The following is a 12,586-nucleotide window of genomic DNA, read 5'->3' as shown; positions in this document are numbered from 1 at the left end:
ACTACCTGAGGACCCAGCTGTACCTCTCTTGGGCATATACCCAAAAGATGCTCCAACATACAACAAAGACCCATGCTCCACTATGTTCATAGCAGCCTTATTTATAGCCAGAAGCTGGAAAGAACCCAGATGCCCTTCAACAGAGGAATGGATTCGAAAAATGTGCTACATATACACAATGGAGTACTACTCTGCTATCAAAAACAATGACTTCATGAAATTCATAGGCAAATGGAATGAACTAGAAATTATCATCCTGAATGAGGTTACTCAATCACAGAAAAACACATATGGTATGCACTCATTGATAAGTGGATATTAGCCAAAAACTCGAATTACCCAAGATACAATCCACAGACCACAGGAAGCTCAAGAAGAAGGATGACCAAAATGCGGATGCTCCCACTCCTTCTTAAAATGGGGGAAATATCCATAGTAGGGGATATGGAAGCAAAGTTTAGAGCAGTGACTCAAGGAATGGTCATTCAAAGTCTGACCCACATGTGGCCCATATTTATATATAGCCACCAAGACTAGATAAGATTGATGAAACTAGAAAATGCAAGCTGAAAAGAACCGGATATAGATCTTTCCTGAGAGACACATCCAGAGCATGTCCAATATAGAGGTCAATGCTAGCAGCAAACCACTGAACTGAGAATAGGACCCCCTTGGGGGGAATTAGAGGAAGGATTGAAAGAGCTGAAGGGGTTTGCAATCCCATAAGAACAACAATGCCAACCAACCAGAGCTTCCAGGGACTAAACCACTACTGAAAGACTATACATGGACTGACCCAGGGCTCCAACTGCATATGTAGCAGAGAATAGCCTTGTTAGGGTACCAGGTGAAGGGGAAGCCCTTGTTCCTGCCAAGGTTGGACCCCCCAGTGCAGGGAAATATGGGGGGCAATAAGGGGGATGTATAGGGGGAATACCCATATGGGAGAGGGGGAGGGGAAGGAATGGGGACTTTTGGACAGGAAACCAGGAAGGGGAATAACCTTTGAAATGTAAGTAAAGAAATACATCTAATAAAAAATTAAAAAAAGAGATCTGGGACAAAATAAACACAGATTCTATATTTTCATTATTACCTGTAACAGATGATTCAAGTCTGAAGGTTCTCTATTCCCAAATATTCTTCTTTTTAAATGTAATACTATGTGTAATGTATGTTGGTCATATCCACCTCCTACTTCCTGCTTCCAGCTTTCCCAACATACCCCTAACATATCTCTCTCTCCCAATTTCACGATGCTTGCTTTCTTTCTCTCTTTCTTTTTTCCTTCCTTCCTTCCTTTCTCTCTCCCTCTTTCTTTCTTTCTTTCCTTCCTTCCTTCCTTCCTTCCTTCCTTCCTTCCTTCTTTCTTTCTTTCTTTCTTTCTTTCTTTCTTTCTTTCAGCTAGTGCTGTTCAGTTAGTGCTGTTCCTATGCACATGGGTACGGATTCTGCTGAAGCATAGACAACCTACTGTGGCCACTCCCCAAAGAAAAGTGACTTTCTCTTCCCCAGAAACCATCAACTTCCAATAGCTCCTTGTCTAGGGGTGAGGTCTGAGGATCTTATGTGGTTAAACATAGATGCTGCGAGATCAATTGGGCAAAAGTTATGTCTGGTCCAGAGGATAACATTTTGATGCACTCCTCCACACCCTCTGGTTCTTATATTCCTGCCTCCTCTTGTGAGATGTTTCCTGACCCTCAGGGGGTGGGATAGATGTCCTAAGGCTGAGTACACACAGTCACTTGCTTTTGGCACTTTGAAATGAATCTCTGTGTTAACTATTACCCACTGCAATAAGAAGCTTGGTCGACCCGGGTTGAGAGCAGCACAAATCTACAGATATAAACACAGATATTTAGAATACAGGCACTTTGACACCGTTTATGAAAATATTGATAGATTCTCCCTTTGAGCCTGACTTCCCTACTTATTGACTTTGACCTTGCTTACAGTTCTAGCCATTGATTCTCTCCTGTGGAGCAGGTATCAGATCTAGTAAAAAAGAGCAACTGCTTTCCTCCAAACAGTCTTGCCACTGGTGCACTGGAGGACATATCACATGGACGCTAGCATTCACGCTAAAGGTTGAATTTCCTGGTCAGTTAGAAGTTTGATTTCTGTGTCCTGACATCAAAGTTTGTTGTGTGTCATGTCTTCAGAAATAGGATCTTTCACACAAGCAAGAGTAATTCCAATATCCTGTCCTATCTTGGGTACCTCTAGGACCTTACTTATTAGTAGCTGATAGGTAGGTAACCCATGCCTAGCACAGAGATATTAATTTAATGATGAATTTAACACATTGTTTATCCATGTGTGGTACTTTTCTTTGAACTCTTTTACAACTAACACTGCTTTAATTAGTTTACAAACTAATGGGGCTTCATAAGGTTTCTTCATACACTATTTGTTTTGTTTAGCTCCCCCCTTCCCCCTTAGTCCCATGTCTGCTTAACTTTTGATCAAGACTCCAGTACGAGGTCATATAACTGAATTCAGTTACTTGGTAACTTGGTAACAGGAAAAGATTTCTCAGTGCACAATGACCAAAGATTAAGTGTGCCATGAATTCAATGTGTAATGAATTCATAGTGTTTCTGGACGTTCCTGCCTATGTTGCACTCATGACATCACTGCTATTCTGAACAACATATCTACTTAGTGCATATAATGTTGATGAATACTTCCAGACACATCTCAGATCATGCCATTCATTACATGCTGTGAACTGCAGTGTTTCTACTGGACATATAAATTTCTTTCTGGAAACATAATACCTTGATTATGGGAAACTAAGGCTATTATTTTCTACTATTAGCCTTCAATGTTTGAAAACTAGGATGTCTGGTTTTTGAAAAATTAGTCTTAGAGGTGCTGACTTGAGTTTCATAGAAACTTATTAAACAAAATTTGGCTTGGGATCAGAACAGAATTCTTAACAACAGAAGTGGCCTTAACTATGTTCTGTCATTTTGAACTAATGGGAAGCAGCAGTCCTTGCACTGACAATTTTAAAATAAAAATATTGATCAACTCTGAGAAATAGTGAGGACGTTCTAATCCTATAATATTAAACATTCAGCCAAGATTTAGTTCATTATGCAAAAATAAGACCATATACCTTATTAGTATGCAAGTTTGCTTCCATAAGGCCATTTTCATGTAAGGCTATAATGTACTTTTAACATATTCCCTTTCCTTCATAACTCACTACCTTACCCTCTTTCCCTTACCCATACCCTCCCTCCTCCTCTCCTCTTCCATTACTTTCCTTCCCCCCTGGACACTTTTGTTTTTATTTTATATCATCTCATTGTAATTCAAATGGAGAACGTGAGCCATAGACTCACACGTTGAAGCACTTGGTCCCCACGTACTGTTTGTGAAGGCCTTAGAGCCTTTAGGACAGCGCTTCTCAACCTTCCTAATGCTGTGATCCTTTAACACAGTTCTCCATAAAATTACTTTCATTGCTAGCTACTTTATTACTCTAATTTTGCTACTGCTATGAATTGTAATGTAAATATTTGATTCGCATGATATCTGGTATATGACCCCTAAAGGGGTCGCAGCGAGAACTATTGCTTTAGGACATAGAGCTTTGCTGGAGAAAGTAGTTCTCTAGGTGTGGGCCTTGAGGCTTTGTAGCCTGGCCTCACTTTCTCTTCTCCTTTTACAAATTCTTGAGTATAGATCCAATGTGACCAGCCAGTCCCCTTCCCTGCCTGCTGCCTGGCATTCCCTGTGAGATCAACTGTGTCCTTCTGGAACTGTGAGCCAAATTAAATCCTCCCTCTCTTAAGTAGTTTTTGTCAGGTGTTTGTTTATTTTTGTCTTCTACAATGGTAGAAAAATCAAATACGTCTGTACACACATGATCTTATGTAAGTGTGAGAAAATGAGACAAATGAAAGAAATGAGATTGACCTAATTTGCCGAACACTACCAGTGATTTGTATACCTATTTTACCTATGTATTTGGGATCATGAAAAATTTCTTAATTTAAATAGAAAAGTAATAAAGTTTAAAAACATAATTAAAGTTTAAAAGGAATTGCTCTATTTTATTCTATTCAGAGACCTAGACCTCTATTTGAAGGAAGGATGAGTTTGGAAATCTTTTTCACAAACATACCCTCAGTCAGTTTTCTTAGTGTGAAATATATTTTTAGTAAGCGTGAGCTTTGGGTGATTTTGTGTTATGAATTAATTTATTCTCATTATGTAGAAATCTAAATAGTCAACTATGCAACAAGGTATGCCCAATATCTTCATTACATTTTATTTTTATCTGTCCTTAAAGATGTATTAATTCTTGTTTTATATCTATGAGTATTTTGCTTGCATATATGTCTGTGCATCACATGCATGCAGTGCCCACAGAGGACAGAAGAGGGCATTAATCTCCTGGAACGGGAGTTACAGACGGTTGTGAGCCTTAGCATGGTTTTTGGGAGTCAAACCTGAGTCTTCTGGAAGAGCTCCTATCGTTTTTAATCATTGAGCCATCTCTCCAGTCCTTTTATTATTTTTAAATAGATGGTAGAAGTATTTTTAAAAATAATAGTGCTGGGGGTGTAGTTCAATGTATAATGCATGTTATCATATGTGAGAACCTAGCAGCTTCATTTTCTCTGATGATATTAGCATAAGGTTTTGAATGCTTCTTTATCAAGAATGCTTTCTTTATCAAGAATCAGAAATTTTCATAAATTGAACTTGGCACGGAACACCACTTGCTCTCGATACAGCAATAGCTTACTGTGTAATAAAGCATTCATCTTTTTCCTGAATTCTGGGTTCTTCTTGCTGGATCTACCTTTCTCTGGATTGATATTACATCATACTGTGACTGTAGTCCAGATAGTATGGATTCTTGCTGCTACCGTGTTGTAATTTATGGCTTCTTTTCTTTATATGTCTTTGATTTGGACTGTTCTCAGAGCCTGGGTACCCCTCTTCAACCATTTCTCATGATCATTATCATAATAATTCACCCTCATTGTTCTCTTTCTATGTTTTATCTTGTTTGTTCAATCTTTATTTTGCTATCCATTTATTCATTTACACACACACACACACACACACACACACACACACATCCTACAGTTTGACATAATATGTTAGATTAAGAGTATATAAAAGTAAGCAAAACAGACATTGTCCTTGACAACATAGTTGTGATAATTCAGGGTAGAGTGGTAGTTAAATGTTAAATAAATAGCTACATAAAAGATACAAGTTGTGAATTGTGTTGAAGGTTTACAAAGGTTTACGAAGGGAATTGATAGTGTCTGAGAAGCCAAGGAATTCTTTCCTGCTTAAGAGATAGTTATGATAAAATATGAAGATGGGGTGGAGCTGGGACATTTTAGCAAAGAAAGTCACAATGGGAAAATCAGGAAGTGTAGAGAGAAGGGACAATTTGGGAACACAAAGGACCAGAGCAAGGAGCAAATAGGATAGGGTAGAGCAAGGAGAGAGACTCAAGACAGATCAAGTCAGACGTAATCACCCAATTAAAGGAATTCAGGACATTACAAAGCTAATGAAATCTGTGGAGTGCTTGATGTGGGAGAATCTGTAAGTAGATTTGTGTTTTTACAAGCTCACTCCTCGTGCAGGGAACAGGACATCTTGGAATAATAACGGGTATATCTAAGAAGTAGTTGCAATCCACATATAGGGTGTATGATGGTGGATTGACTTCCACGTAGCAAAGGTGACAGACAGAATGACCGAGAAAACATTACAGGCAAGATGGACAGTGCTTGGGGATTTGGGGAAGGATTTGGTTAGCCTCAGTAGATCTTGGTGGTATTCCCTAACTATTCTGTCCCATGTTAGGATATTTAGGATAATGCAATGTAAAGTGTGCTGTTGTGCGCATGTGCTACCCTGATTCTTCTCAGAGTGGTGAGTAGGGAGTAGGCCTCTGTCATCTCTGTTTGCAGTTCATTTACTGCAACAGCTCAGTCCAGTAGTAGAGAGAAACAGTGCTTGATTCTGATTTGGTGGATCAGACTGTGACTGCAAGCTAGGCTTCTTTTCAATGTGGTTTAGAATATTTTAAATTTCCTTCTTTGCGTCTAACATGTCACTTTTAAAGTTGTATGAAGACATGGAAGATATGGAAAGTGTAAACATATTTGGGGGAACAAAGGATCTATTGAGAAATCCGTTATTAGGATTATAAGTCATTTCCTCTCCTTATTCGAAGGTTCACCCGTTTCTATTACTTCATACAAGGAGAACAATTTGAGTTAACAAAGGACCCAGTGAATGCCAAGAGCCATTAGTGTTGCTGCATGCTTTGTAGATGGCTGTGGTCTGTGTCCAGCTCTTCCCTGTGGGGTAGCCTATCCCCATGCTCCTCACATGTGTTATATGTTTGTGGAACAATCTTTCTTATTTAGCACATTGGTCAGCATTTATCTTCGTGGAGAATTTATCCACCTCAGATCATAAGACATTGCTTAATAAATGTCAAGGTTACCTGCTACCTAACTCAAAGATTCATTGAAAAGGTCCCTCTTAATTCATTAGAACAAATGCCATAGGACGTTTTGGAAGGTGAATGAAGAGCTCATCTTTTATTGTCATAGATTTCAAGTACTCCAAGACCCTAGACCTAAAACTGGACTCTACCACCCAGCTTGTTTGAAGATCACAAAACGCCTACTGGTACATTCTTGGATGATTCTAGGGACTTTTATTTCTTCATTTTTTGTGGGGGGAAACTTAAGTAATTGGAAGGTATCACCAGCAAAGGACAACCATTTGCATGTTGGTCTTTCTTTCTGACTCAGGGTGACTACAGGACTGCAGAGTGATATCCTCCTCCAGCCTGCTTCCATGATCTTCTTACCCGAACTTCAGCTTTAGCTCTGAAGTGACCATGAATTGCAGCTAATGAAACTCTAGGACCAGTTGTACAGGAAGCAAAGGCCAAACAATTTGGGATCAAATTTGTCAAGGAGCATTTCACAAAATGACATATTTTCTTTCTTTTTTCATTCTTCATCATACTTATAATTCAAAAGTGAGTCTAAATGTCAGATCCTGTCCTGATATATTTCTTCTCTGTCTGACAGAATTAGGCTCTCTCCTTGGGGTGCAGATGGCTCCATTCCTTCTTTCTACAATACAACTCACAACACGATATTGTAAATTTCCCACTTCTTGGAGGGAAAGGATTTTACCGTTACTCATCTTTGAATGTACTGTTCCTATCCGAGGTCATGGTTTCATCGCAAGAGCAGCACACATTTGTTGAGTGAATAATGAATACCCCATTAAGAGCATGTGGTTTTATGTAAGCGGAAACATTTTTAACTTCGAACATGTATTAATTAATTTCTGTAACAAATCCTCTGTATTTCAGAGGATTAAGCACATAGAACGTATTTTCAGTCACATGACAACCATTTGGTGGATAATGATTAGTGGGTAGGGAGTTTTTAATACCTTACACTTCTTTCTTATAACTGCATGCTTCTAGGGATAAGTTGGAAGCCTATATCTGTGACATGGAAATTCCTGGGCACACTCTTGTGTAACAGCAATGCCTGCTGCCTTTGTCAAGACATGTCCTTCTTATGAATCTATGTACCTAACATTAATTTGAGAGTCTTCTATGTGCAAGAATATGTTCTAAGCACTTAGGATGTAACAGTGAGCAGATTCCTTTGCCTGGAAAATTTACATTTTAGTGGTAGTAAATAACAAACAATAAGCAAACTAAATGACATTGTTTAGTATTTTGGGATGTGATACATGTTATAGAAAAATACAAAGTCTGGCAAGGCAAAGGAAATCAGGTATATCTAGCAGGGCTTCTTGAAAGATTATATATTATATTTATTTTTATAAATATAATAATATTTATAATACATAATTATACCAACACATTATATTAATATATTACATAATAATATGATGATATAATAGTAATTATTATATTCTGTTATATTGAAGAGGACTTCTTTGAAATCAGGTGCCACGGGGTAGTATGAAGTCTTTCCTAAACATAACCAATTTACAGATATGTGTATAGTGCACACAGAAAGATCTCATTGCAGAGCCTTCATCATTACTTTCTATAGTACCACATTCTACTAGACCAAATTAACTATGTAGACTCCAGACTCCAAACTATTTCATTTCTTTTTCTTCAAAATTGTATCATTTAAAAAAAGTTCATATCTGTGTATATTATGTGTTGAACAGGTTGCTCTCTGTCTCCATTTCTTTCTTATGTGCTACTCTCTTTGTTCCTTGGTTCGACATATAAACATTTTCTTTTCTTTCTTTGCAGTCCTGTTGGCAGAACCTAGGGTATAGCATATGCTAAACAAGCATTTTACCACCAAGCTACACCTGTAGTCTGATGGAAACAATAGTTTTTAATAATTAGAATGCTTTGTGGGTATGGGGGAAGGATTGTGGGAAGGAGTGACCAGGAGGGAGGCAGCGAATAGGATATAAATGAATAAGTAAAAACACATTCCATTAAAAAATAATTGGAATGCTTCTTCTCTGTCAACTAATGAGCATAGGTTCCAGAGCTCATCTCTAGACTTTGTGTCCTTTTGATGCCAGTGATGAGGGCTGGAGAGGCCTAATGGAGAGACATACAGAGGAGATTCATATTCAGTGTTTCTAGGGACTTCTGACAGTCAGAGAAAGAATTCAGAGATGCAATAAAGAACTTCTCAAGAGTCACATCGGCACATTAAATACAGACTTTAAAGGAGGGGATGCTTGTTCATGAGCTAGGGCAAGGAGGGGGGTCATGAATTCCCAGAATGTGAAGTTGATGAGACTTCTACATTATTTGAATTTTAGTCTGGACTGCTTACATCATGCATCTGATGTAGAAACTGTAGAAAACGTTTCAAAGAAAGAGTACTCAGACTTGCCAAATGTGGCTGGTAGGTGGGGTGGGGTGAGTAAGATGTGGCCTGAGGTTGCCGGAGCCATTGTCACTGAGCCCAGACCATGCTACTGCTGGCCTGTTACCCACCATCCACACACTAGCAGTTCTAAAAGATTCACAGTCTAAGATGGCAACCTTCAAGGGCCAGCTAATTATGAATCTTCTTAAGGGAGAACTGATCACACAGAACAAGATTACAGTTATTGGGGTTGGCATGGCTTGTGCCATCAGTATTTTAATGAAGGACTTGGCGATGAGCTTGCTTGGAAGGCACGCTGAAGGGAGGGATAAGCATCTCCAGTCTTTTCCTCAGAACATCAAAAATTGTCTCCAGTAAAGACTATAGTGTGACTGCAAACTCCAAGCTGGTTATTATCACCCCGGGGGCCCGTCAGCAAGAGGGAGAGAGCCGACTCAATTTGGTCCAGCGAAACGTGAAAATCTTCAGGTTCATCATTCCCAATATTGTGAAATACAGTCCATACCGCAAGCTGATCATTGTCTCAAATCTAGTGGATATCTTGAACTACGTGGCTTGGAAAGTCAGTGACTTTCCCAAAAGCCGAGTCATTGGAAATGATTGCAGTCTGGAGTCAACTCGGTTCCGTTACCTGATGGGAGAAAGGCTGGAAGTTCACCCGCCTGGCTGTCATGGGTGGGCCCAGGGGCAGCATGGTGGAGTGGTGTGAATGTTGCTGGCATCTCCTTGAAGATTCGGAACCCAGAACTGGACACTGATGTAGGTGAGGAGCAGTGGAAGGATGTTCACAAGCAGGTGGTTGACAATGCCTGCGAAGTGATCAAGCTGAAAGGTTGTACATCCTGGGCCATTGTCCTCTCTGTGGCAGACTTGGCTGAGAGCATAACGAAGAACCTTAGGAGGGTACATCCCATTTCCAACATGATTAAGGCTCTCTATGGAATCAATGATGATCTCTTCCTCGGTGTACCTTGTCTCCTGGTAGAAAATGGAATCTCAGATGTTGTGAAGGTGACTCTGACTCCTGAAGAGGAGGCCCACCTGAAGAAGAGTGCAGACACCCTCTGGGGGATCCAGAGGAGCTGGAGTTCTAAGGTCTTCCTGATGTCCTAGCACTTCCCTGTCCAGGCTTCAGTGCAATTTCTATGGAGACCGCACACTGTCTCCATCTGACTTGAGCTGTGGTTAGTATACTTGTGTTAAGGTGGTCTGGGAAAAAATTCTCAATTCCCACAGCTCTACCCTGCTGCTAAATGATACCTGTGTAGTGGTAACCTGGTTTTGCGACAGTCCCACTGTCTCCAAGACACACTGCCAGCTGTGTGCAGACTTCGATCATCCCATGAGCCTGCTTCATTGTTGCGATGCGAACCCTCACCATACATGCCTAGGCCAAGGAGTTCCCAGTTGCCATAACCTGGCTCCAGTGTGTAGGTCTCTTCTGCAATCTTATGCATAAATGTTCTACAGGATATTTTATGTATTATATGTCTGTACTGTACATTGCAATATTATGTGAAATGTAAGATCTGCATACGGATGGTACAACCAACTACTCACGTGTCATGCCAAGGAAAACAGCAAATAAACCTTGAACAGTGACAAAAAAGATGTGGACTGAGAACAATCAATGGCTTTGGAAAACCAGATGCAATTGCTGATCTTGGCAAAACCCATTTCTGAAGAGTCATGGGGTAAACTCTTCCAAGTGGGGTAGAGGAGAGATGAGAAAAGAAGAGGAGGAAGAGGAGGAGGAGGAGGAGGAAGAGAAGGAGGAGGAGGAGGAGGAGGAGGAGGAGGAGGAGGACAATGACAAGTATATAGTATTTTTTTTAAGGAATAAAGGGACAGAGAAACAGTATGTATAAGGATAAACAAGGAATATTATTGCAAATTATTTTGTTTTTTAGCTGTCTCCTTTTTCTCTTCTTGTCCTCTTCTTCTCCCTCCTATTCCTCTTCCTTGCTCCCCTTTGCTTCCTTGTCGTCTTTTCTATTTTCTGTGTTTGAGAAAAGTTCTAGCTATATAACTGACTTTACTGGAACATTTTACATAGACCAGTCTGGCCTCAGACTCAAGATCATTCTTCTATGCCTCCCTCCTGTGTGCTGGGAATGCAAGTGCATACTACCATGCTTGACCTTAAACTTCTCTCCTTCATAAGCTGGTTTGCCCAACATTTGTTGTGGAGGTGGAAAAATGACTTACTCAGCTATTGAAGGGAGTAGAGAAGGGGTATTATTGACATGGGAGAGATGTGGCAAATCTGAAATAGAAACCAGCTCTCTTAAGAGTAGTATGGATAACAGGCACTCCCCCCCCCCATTTATCTTATTAGACAATTCTGTAGCTTCAAATGTTTTATATTTGGGTGCACAGCTTGTCTGGAAGGATTTTGTTTAAATTCATGCTGTCCTGTCACTATGGTTGTTAAGAAGACAATGAGAAATGAAGACATGTGCACTGGTCATCAACTTACTTTTCCTAGTCTTTGAAAAAGAGCATTTTATAGTATTTGTTTTACATCCCAACTGCAGTTTCCCCTCTCCTCCCAGTCCTCCCCTGCTTCTCTTCAGAAAAGGGTTGATGGACCTCAACTACCCATGACATGTCAAGTTGCATTAAGACTAGGTACTTCCTCTTCTTTTAAGACTAGATAAAGCAATCCACGAGGGGAAAGGGCCTCAAAGGCAGGCAACAGAGTCAGAGACAGCTCCTGCTCCTGCTATTACAAGTCTCACAAGAATATCAAACTATACAACTGTAACACATGTGTGCAGGGCCTAGGATAGTCCCCTGCAGGCTTCCTGGTTGGTGGTTCAGTCTCTGGGAGCCCCTATGGGCTCTGGTAAAGACATTTTTTAAAAAAAGATTATTGGTTTCTGTATTATATGTACATGGGCACATTGTCTACACATCAAATGAAGGCATCGGATTCTCTTAGATATTTGTAAGCCTCCAGATGGGTGCTGGGAATTGAACCCAGGCCCTCTGTAAGCACAAATGCTCCAAACTGTTGAGCAGTCTCTCCAGCCTTTCTATGTTTTCATTGTCGGTTTGGTGCTTCATCCTATCCCACCTTGAATAATCAATATCCTCTCAGGTACTGCTCCAGGGCACATATTTTTCTTATTATGGATTCAACCAAATTTTATTAATTTTTTAAAGCATTTTCCTTGCTTTCTAACTCATTCAAAACCACGAGAAGGACAGATATCTGTGTTACACCCACAGCACCTGCACTGTCGGGCATCTAAGCAGAGTGGAGATGAGGCACACCTGGCACGCAGAGGGATTTGCTATGCTTGTATGGTGAAAAAAAAATCAATGCATGAAATTGTGTGTGGAGAGAGTGTTTACATTTAAATTAAGTACCTTTTAGATGTTTCTAGCAAGAGCCTAGGAAATTCATTTCTAACTCAACGAGAGGCAGGGACTCAGATGGAAGGAAGGGGAACTTTAAAGATTCCCACCCAGACAACCATTGTTTTCCTGACACTGTTTCAGAATATTTGAAATAAATGAGGACTGAAAACAAGATTGCATTATACTCAAGTGACTTTAGTGACACAAAATTATTGGTTGATAACGTTTCCTACACAAATATAAGAGGTAATCATTTTTGTGATATTCGGGGAATACTTTTATCACCTTTGAGAGGG

General features: G+C 39.9%; 1 pseudogene; it reads left to right on the top strand.

The window, feature by feature from the left end:
• The first annotated feature begins 9,059 nt into the window (after nt 1-9,059).
• On the top strand, nt 9,060-10,037 carry Ldha-ps13 (lactate dehydrogenase A, pseudogene 13; annotated as a pseudogene).
• The last annotated feature ends 2,549 nt before the right edge of the window (nt 10,038-12,586 follow it).

The sequence above is a fragment of the Rattus norvegicus genome, chromosome 6 (assembly GCF_021556685.1).
Source record: "Rattus norvegicus strain SHRSP/BbbUtx chromosome 6, alternate assembly SHRSP_T2T, whole genome shotgun sequence".
NCBI classification, from domain to species: Eukaryota; Metazoa; Chordata; class Mammalia; order Rodentia; family Muridae; genus Rattus; species Rattus norvegicus.
The sequence above is the reverse complement of the archived record's forward strand: the minus strand, read 5'-3'. Positions and strand labels throughout refer to the sequence as shown.